The sequence below is a fragment of the Myotis daubentonii genome, chromosome 14 (genome assembly GCF_963259705.1).
Source record: "Myotis daubentonii chromosome 14, mMyoDau2.1, whole genome shotgun sequence".
In the NCBI taxonomy this organism is placed as follows: domain Eukaryota; kingdom Metazoa; phylum Chordata; class Mammalia; order Chiroptera; family Vespertilionidae; genus Myotis; species Myotis daubentonii.
The window spans coordinates 18,835,688-18,843,971 of NC_081853.1; the positions used below are offsets into that span (position 1 = coordinate 18,835,688).

The 8,284-nt window shown below is 57.6% G+C and overlaps 1 protein-coding gene across 4 annotated transcripts in view; it reads right to left on the reverse strand.

Annotated features, from left to right (window-relative positions):
• The window catches only part of PRKCD (protein kinase C delta), a 31,178-nt gene extending 23,140 nt beyond the window's left edge, over positions 1-8,038 (reverse strand). For 2 of the 4 annotated variants that reach the window (XM_059663289.1, XM_059663286.1), the window contains exons 1-2: positions 7,805-8,038; positions 4,400-4,516 (exon numbers count right to left, since the gene is read on the reverse strand). The gene's annotated coding sequence lies outside the window, so the exon portion shown is untranslated. The remainder of the gene's footprint in view (positions 1-4,399; positions 4,517-7,804) is intronic. The other 2 variants (XM_059663288.1, XM_059663287.1) reach the window with 2 other exon arrangements.
• Between the last annotated feature and the right edge of the window lie 246 nt (positions 8,039-8,284).

Sequence of the window (8,284 nt, forward strand, 5' to 3'; positions counted from 1 at the left end):
ACCCAAGTGCCCCCATCTCCCAGCAGCACCAGTGCTTGCCCAGTAGTTCAGGCCAGACACCTGGGGGTCATTTTCCTCCTCCCCCTTCCTCCCTACACAGCCACACCATCATTTCTGCCTCTGCAGTCTATCCTGAAGTCCATTCTTCTCTCCGCCTGATGCCCCCATCTTTGCACCCCCACCGCCCCAGGCCCTGCACCTGCCTGTTCACTGCTCTCCATCCTCTGGTCTGGCCCCCACAGTCTTCTGCCTCAGTAATTAGGTGGGTCTTTTAAGATCTCATCACCCCCCGTCTAAGCCCCCAGTGTTCCCCATTTCCCCATCTGATAAACCCAGACTCCGCTTCCTGTCCTGCCCACCCAACCTCCTTCATTACCTCCCTGACCTCCTCAGCCACTGCCTTCCTTTACTCCTCTGCCCTGGTCACAATGACCCATTTCATAGATGAGGCAACTGAGGCTCACAGCAGTCCAGTCCCTGGCTCAAAAGTACACAGCCAGTGCATATCCAGCAAGAATGTGAACCCAGGTCTGTCTGATGCCTGCAGAGGCCTTGCTCCTAAACCTTCAGGATGCCCTCACACTCTTAGTCCGGGGAAATGCCAATCTCCAGCCCTCTAGCCTCCCAGCACCTGCCAACTACCCCACCATCATTACCACTCCCACACCTGAGGTCCCAAGCCTCTTGGCACTGGATAGCAAAGGCCAAAGCTCAGCTCAACCTTCTCTGAGAGACAGGCAGGGTCCTGCCATCCACTGGCATTTGTCAAGGATGTGTGTGTGGCGGGTATTTCTAGCTCTCCCCACTCCTCTAGCCGCCATCAGCCCCAGATGTCCGCCTCCATCCCCAGTCCAAAGACTGACTCCAGGGGTCTGAAGTGTAGGCAGGCTGGCAGGAGGGCTCACCATCCACCCCCTCATTGCCAGCCTCAGCTTCTCCAAGCCCAATGTCCTGGGCGGAGTGGGGAGGGGGATGAGGTAAGCGGGGAAGTCGGGGGGGGGGGGGAGGCCTGAGGGGGCAGCAGGCAGCTTCCGACTGCCTTTCCCCTCTATTTGTCATGAGACCTATTTTCCTCTCTTTGAAAGAGAGCGAGGGGGAGCAGAGCAGGAGGGGGCTGGGCCCCTGAGTGGGCACAGCTGCTCCACCCTGGAGCTCCTCTTCTCGGAGGACACAGAACCTACCGGACCCACGGAACCCTCCCGCTCCAGCATGGCCTCTGAAGGCGGAAGGGAGCCAGGGGCCCGGCTTCTCAGCCACCTGGCCCTGTGACACTGGGCCAGTGCCCAGGCCATCTGAAATAATAACCCCAGCAAGCACCGCTCGCTGTGTCGTGAACAGTTACATGAACCGGGTGCTAAGTGCTTTACATAACTACGAACAATGTGCCAGGCACAGTGCTAGCTACTTTGCATGCATTATCTGCTGTTTCTGGCACAACCCCACAAAGGCAAAGGCTATCATTCTCTCATTTGTCAGAGGGGGAAACTGAGGCACTGGGCATCAAAGCCACTTGCCCGGGTTCATTCATACAACTGCTTGGAGCCACCTCATCCCAGAGATGCAGCCCAGCCATGGCCACTCACACGCAGGGGGCTGTGCCCGCGGACCTAACGCTCTGAGCCTTGCCTTGAAGCCAGGATTGTGGAGGGTTTCATGGCAGAGGGCTCCCCGAGCCTCCATCAAGGCCTGGCCAGCCCTGGCACTGGAAAGCCTGGTCAGTCGGCCTAATCCACTGGCCAAATGCTGTTTCCCTCACAGGCAAGGCCGCAGGGCAAGCCTCAGATGGAAGGCTGGTCAGTCCTGCTATGAAACCACATCCTGGGCAGCCCAGAGGAAGTGAGCCTCCGGAAACCCCTCGGATAGACGGGCCTCTCCCCTGGGCCCAGTCCTTGGAAAGTGCACAGACCGCCCAAGAGAAGGACCCTTTCTGCATTCCCGCCCTCCACTTCCACCAGGCATGCACGCTGTGGGACCCTGAAGAACAGTGGGACCCCCTCCCTCCCCAGCCTGTGAGCACCGTGGCCCAATGACCACAGGCAGCCCACTTCCTCCTCTGTGGCAGCAGCCACAAACGGTGCCGGCACAGCTGACATGGCCCTTCCCCCACACCCTTGCTCCAACTCCATTGCCAAGCCCTAATCAGCCTGGAGGACTGGGCCAGCTGGGCAGGATAGCTCGTGAATGCCTGGGCAGAGCCCACTTTCCATTGTGTTCCCGCCCTTGGAGCACCTGTGGTCACAGCCACCCTCAAACCTCACTCTCAGTGCCAGATACAAGCTGGGCTGTGACTCTGACCAAGGATCCCCCCTTCCTGACCCGGAATGGGCACAGTGTGGTGTGTGGGCAGGCATCTGAGTGCATGGTGACTGGGTGAGCATCTGTGTGCATGTCGGAGCATGCCTGTGGGTGAGTGCATGTGAACACCTGTGTACACATGCGCACGTGCATGTGCAGGCACTTGTGGGCATGGGTGCCAAGTGCAGCCTCAATTTTTGTGAGTATATGTCTATGCCAGGGGTGGGCAAACTTTTTGACTCGAGGGCCACAATGGGTTCTTAAACTGGACCGGAGGGCCGGAACAAAAGCATGGATGGAGTGTTTGTGTGAACTAATATAAATTCAAAGTAAACATCATTACATAAAAGGGTACGGTCTTTTTTTTTTTTTTTTTTTAGTTTTATTCATTTCAAACGGGCCGGATCCGGCCCGCGGGCCGTAGTTTGCCCACGGCTGGTCTATGCCAACTAGGTCAGTAATATTTTATTTTATTTCTTTATTATTTTTTAAAAATATTTTTTCATTAATTTCAGAGGGGAAGGGAGAGGGAGATAGAAACATCAATGATGAGAGAGGATCATTGATTGGCTGCCTCCTGCATGCCCCCTACTGGGGGTTGAGCCTGCAACGCAGGCACAGGTCCTTGACCGGATTCAAACTCGGGACCCTTCAGTCTACAGGCTGACGCTCTATCCACTGAGCCAAACCAGCTAGGGCTAGGTCGGGAATATTTTAGAGTTGAAAGTGGGCTGGCTCTGCCCTGGCTGGTGTGTTTCAGTTGGCTGAGCTTCGTCCTGTGCACAAAGGGTTGGTAGTGTGATTCTGGTCAGGGCACACGCCTGAGTCTCGGGCTTGATCCCAGTGAGGTACCTGCAGGAGGCAGCGGATTGATATTTTGCTCTCCCATTGATGTTTCTCTCTCACCGTCTCCCTTTCTCTCTTTCTAAAAATCAATTTAAAATATATATATATATATATATATATATATATATATATATTTTTTTTTTTTTTTTTTTTTTTTTTTTTAAAGAAAGTGGGCTGGCTCCAAGGCTAATTAACTTAACTTCTTAGGGAATGAGGCTCAGTGCTCAGAGGGGAGGGGCCCCTGAACTCAGATAGCATAGGCCCAGCAGCCAAGAGCACATCACCTTCTCCCCACCAGGTTTGCAGGTAGGTCGAATAAACAGAAGATCTAATGGAGACCCTGTTTTCGTTCAGCCCCCCACTCCCACCCCTGCACCCCACCCCCTAGTAAGGCCCACTTGTCTATTGACCCCTAAGACTTGTAGGGATGGGAATGGGGAAATGATCAGAAAGGACTCCTGGAGAAAAGACCACCTTTGCCACCCCTCCCCACTGTCACTCCCTGGGTTCTGTGCCCTCAGTATCTCCCACCATGCCCCAGAATCCCGCTCACTGGGCTCGGACACCCAATGGGTGAGTTCACAGGGCTGTCTTCCTTACAATGGGAACTGAAGGAGGCAAGGCTGGCTGCAAAGAAAAGAATTTCTAGCTTTGTAAGGGGCCACAGAGACGGCAGCCTTCCCCATTACCCCTTAGCAACTCTGCCCAGCTCATCCTGAATCTGAAGGCTGGGGAGGGAGATTTCGAATCCCTCCTCTGGCCCCAGAGAGGCTGGGGAGATGCAGGAATGGGTGTAGAAGAGAGCTCACTGTACCAGGAGCTGGGAGACTTCGTTCCATTCCCAGGTTAGTGTCATACCCACTCACTGGAGGACCCAGGGCAAACCTCAGTTTCCCTGTGTGATTATGAGGACAGCCTGAAGCAGAGATAAGCGACCATGGAAAAGCGGACACACCCACCTGCAACCCTTGGCTCTCATACACCTTCTCTCTAACTGACCAGCAAAGTGTCACTACTACTCACCCCAGAGTACTGCTGGGCCCCAGGCTGCTGAGCTCCAAGGTCAAAACCTTTGCTGGGCCAGAAGCCAGTTCCAGGTAGGCAGCACTCACTCGCAGGGCAAACTGCTGCCCCCTCTGGGCACCCAGGCCCCACACCCAAACCCAGGACTCTGTATGCTGCCCACCGAGTTCCAGGGCGGAAGGGGAGGAAGTCCACCCTGTCCACTGTCCATCTGCCTAAGAGGATCTAGTCTTACCTGGGGCTCCCGGCTCCCCCTTGCCCTTAGTCCTGGCTCCTGCCACCACCGCCACCACACAACAACCACCAGGAAAAGTAGGCCTGCTGCCCTCACCTGGGCCAGTTCCCAGTAGACCTGCAGGAACAAGAGAAAAGAGCTGAGCGGGGAAGCATCACCAAACTGGCTCTCCCCAGCACAACCAACACACTCCTGGTTCGGCCTTGTCTGACTCTAAGACTTCAGGTCTCTTTGAACTTGACTTTCTCTTCTGTGAAACAGGGTGTTGGGCCCAACCTTTGCCAGGGCACTGGTTATGCATTCACTCCATGCTGGGGGTTGGAACGCTGTCTCAGTCCTCAGAGCCTTTCCAGGCTACATATAGAAACAGCAAGAACTCTGTTCCTAATCCTCCTGTCTGCAAGTGGTTGCCCTGTGGGCCTGGGAGAAGTAGGGTGCAGTCAATTATGACCACTTTGTGGCCTGGGGAATTCCTTTGGGCCTCAGTTTGTCTCATCCTTAAAATGGGGAGAATACATCTCCCCACGTGGTTCTGAGGCTCCAATGATGTGGCATGCCAGCTCCTGTGCTGGACTCAAATTGGGAGTGACAAATGAATAGTGGCATGTTTTTGCTCCTTGCTGTGCACATTCTAGTTGAGGCGATTCTCATATTACTGCTGTGCCCATTATACAGCAAAAACAAAACAAATCAAACAAAAAACTGAGCCTCAGAGAGATTCTTGAAGGAAAGAATGGCAAAGGCAACAAGGTCCCTGGTGCCCAGAGTACTTTTTCTGCAGGCCAGGCCTCCACAAAAGATTCCCCTCCCCAGATATGAACCCCTCTTCCAGCTGAAGACCCCCATCACCATCCCTGGGGCTGAGGCATCCTTATCTTTTTGTTTGTACTTTAAGTTATTTCTAATTTTAATTTAAACTCCAATTAGCTGTGCCAGCTAAATGGTGTCAGTGCCCTGGAGTCACCTCTCCAAGTCACCGCCCCTCCTTCTTTCCTTACCACTACTGCTGAGACTGGGGGGGGGGGGGGGTTATTATGTGGGATGAACAGGGATATGCTGGGTTGGGGGGGGGTCTTAGTTAGTTGTCTTCCCTCCCACAAGCAGTCTAGTCAAGGGGATGGGAGGGGAGCAACAGATACATCGCCAGCAAGAAACTAGGTTGGGGGACTATCTAGGCTTTTATTTAGCCCCAGCACCCAAGAGAATGGGGACCATACAGTTGGAGGAAAGTGAGTGGTCACCAAATAAGACTTAGCATGTGCTGAGCACTCAGTATGGGCCAAGCTGTGCTAAAGGACCTCTGACTCAGGCCCTCTTGCCCTCACAACTTTCTCCCTTCCGCACGTAAGGAAACAGCCTTAGGGAGGCCTAGCTCCGGTCCCTTAACAGGCAGTGATTTTTGTGCCCAAGTCTTTCCTGGATCCAGAGTCCAAGGTCTTAGTCACAACACTACAAACCCCCAAGCCTTGTCCTCTGGTGTCTTTCAACCTGGGGAATAGGTGAGAGATGGGAGCCACCCGCGTCCCAGGAGCCAGGGCTGGGCTTGGTGTGCTGCGTGCACACCCAAACGCTCACAGCCTCCCACATGCACATACACACACCCACACACTCAAACACACTGGGGCTCTCACCTTCCCTCCCAGCACTGTCACCCCAGGCCGCAGGCTCCACACACCTTGTTTCCTCCCCTCCTGCTCCTGACACCCACGCCCAAGCACTCTCGGTTCCCCACAATCAGTTACTCCCCGAGCACACACACTCAGTTTCATACAGTCAGACTGTGAGTCTCCCACCAGTCATAGGCCCACACCGCCAGTCTCGCCCCCAGCCCCAGTCCTGTCACACACCAGATCCCTTACACCACCACCCTATAGCCAGATACAGCTGTCCAAACACCTCCACAATACACACACACTCTCTCTCTCCACCCAGTCCCTCTCTCCAGCTGCCCTCTGCTGGTCTGTCCACCACAATCCAGCTCAGTCCACAGCAGGAACGAGGAAACTCAAGGGACCAGTCCCCTCCCTTGGTGCACACACACACACACACACACACAAAACAGATACACTCACACATGAGTCTGGTGGGCGGGGACCCTAACACCATGAACTCCCACAATCAATAGCTTAAATGTACTCATGGCTAGTGGGTCACCATGACACACCCAGTGTGCTACAAGGGACCGTCCAGATGCACAGGGATGCACATACACGGGCACATAAAGACACACACACACACACACCAACACCTAGAGGGGAGTCTGGTGATAAAGAACACACTAACACATAGCACACACAGCACACACAGCCTCAGACCACCCAAGCAGATATACATACATACACACAGACGAATCACACAGGCAAGAAAGGATACACAGGGCCAAGTTCCAGACAGCGACAAAGAACACCCAAGCACACACGGACACACAACACACCTACAAGCCCAGCTACAGAGGAATCAGCTCCAGGAGACAGGATCCATGCGTGCAAGGCAGGGACCAGAGAAGGGGACAACATCCCACTCTGAGCAAATCTGTCCGATCGGGTTTACGTGGGGGGCTCAGTGGAGGATTTGGGGAACTGGAGCAGTTCTGACGGTGCTCGCCTCCTGCCTTTTCACCCTGGCTCTCCCCACCACCTCCCCTCACTTGGCTGGGCCCCCGCGGGCGTGGGGTCTGGATTGGGGAGAGGCCACCAGGGTAGGGGGCTCAGAGGAGCAGAAGAGCAGGCAAGGCGGGAAGGGGAGGTGGCGGAGACTCGAGCCACGCCCAGCCCGGAGACAGATGGAGGGAGAGCCCGAGACTCCAAGCCTGAGAGGAGATAGAGCGAGGAGGAGGCGCCGCGCGGGCCGGGCAGGGACCCAGGGGCGGGAGGCGAGGCCTGGGCCCCGCGGTAGCGAGAGAGACGGCGGGACAGGCTGGGGGCGAGCGTGGGCCGGGGGCGCGGCTAGAGGAGCACAGGATCTAGGGGCGGCGGGAGGTGGATTGGAGTGGGGCGATGGGGCACGCGGAGGGCGAAGGACAGGCAGATCGGGACTCCTTTAAGGACGGGCGGACAGGGGAACACGGAGGGGGTGGGGACAGATGGACGGAGAGAGGATCCCGGGGATTCGGGAGGGACGGGAGGGACGGGAGGGACGGGAGGGCGCTCGGAGGAGCTGGGCGCAGGCGGGCAGAAGGACCGGGAGCAGACGGGCGCGCTGGCCTCGAGCCCTGCGGCTGAACGGAGGGACAGACAGACAGACGGGGGACGGAGACACCGGCGGGTCCCGGAGCGCGGCAGCACTTGGTCTGGCCGCGGCTGTTTCTCAGTTTCGGAAACGGGAACCGGAGCGGGGAGGGGGAAGGGAGGGGCGACGCGCCCTCGGGGCAGCCCGGGTCCCGCGCAGGGCTCGGCCCTCACTCACCTCCGGGCGCGGGGCCAGGCGCCTGGGGTCGCGGCGGCTGGGGTCCGGCTCCCGACCGGCTCCGGGGCGTGCGCGCGGGCGGGAGTCGGGGGGCCCCGACCGGGACGGCCCGGCGGCTGGGGAAGTATCACCCCGGCCTCGGCGCGGCGGCGGGTGCGGTGGTCGCTCCGGGGACCCCGGGGCAGCGCCTCCCTCCCGAGCCGCTGCACACGGAAGTACGAAGGGGCGGGGCGGCGCAACCTCACCCAGGTGCCGGCCGGCCCCGCCCCGCCCCGCGCAGGCCCCGCCCCGCGCAGGCCCCGCCTCCTCCCGCCGGGAGCGGGGGGTGGGGGGTCCCGCGCCCCCCCTCTGCGCGGATCACCCGGTCTAGGCCTCTCGGTCCTCCCGGCACGCCTCGCCCCCGGCCCCCAGCAGCGCGTGCAGCAGCCCTTAGCAGGATCCCCTTTACAGCGGAGGCCAAGGACGGGGGTCGCTGCCCCA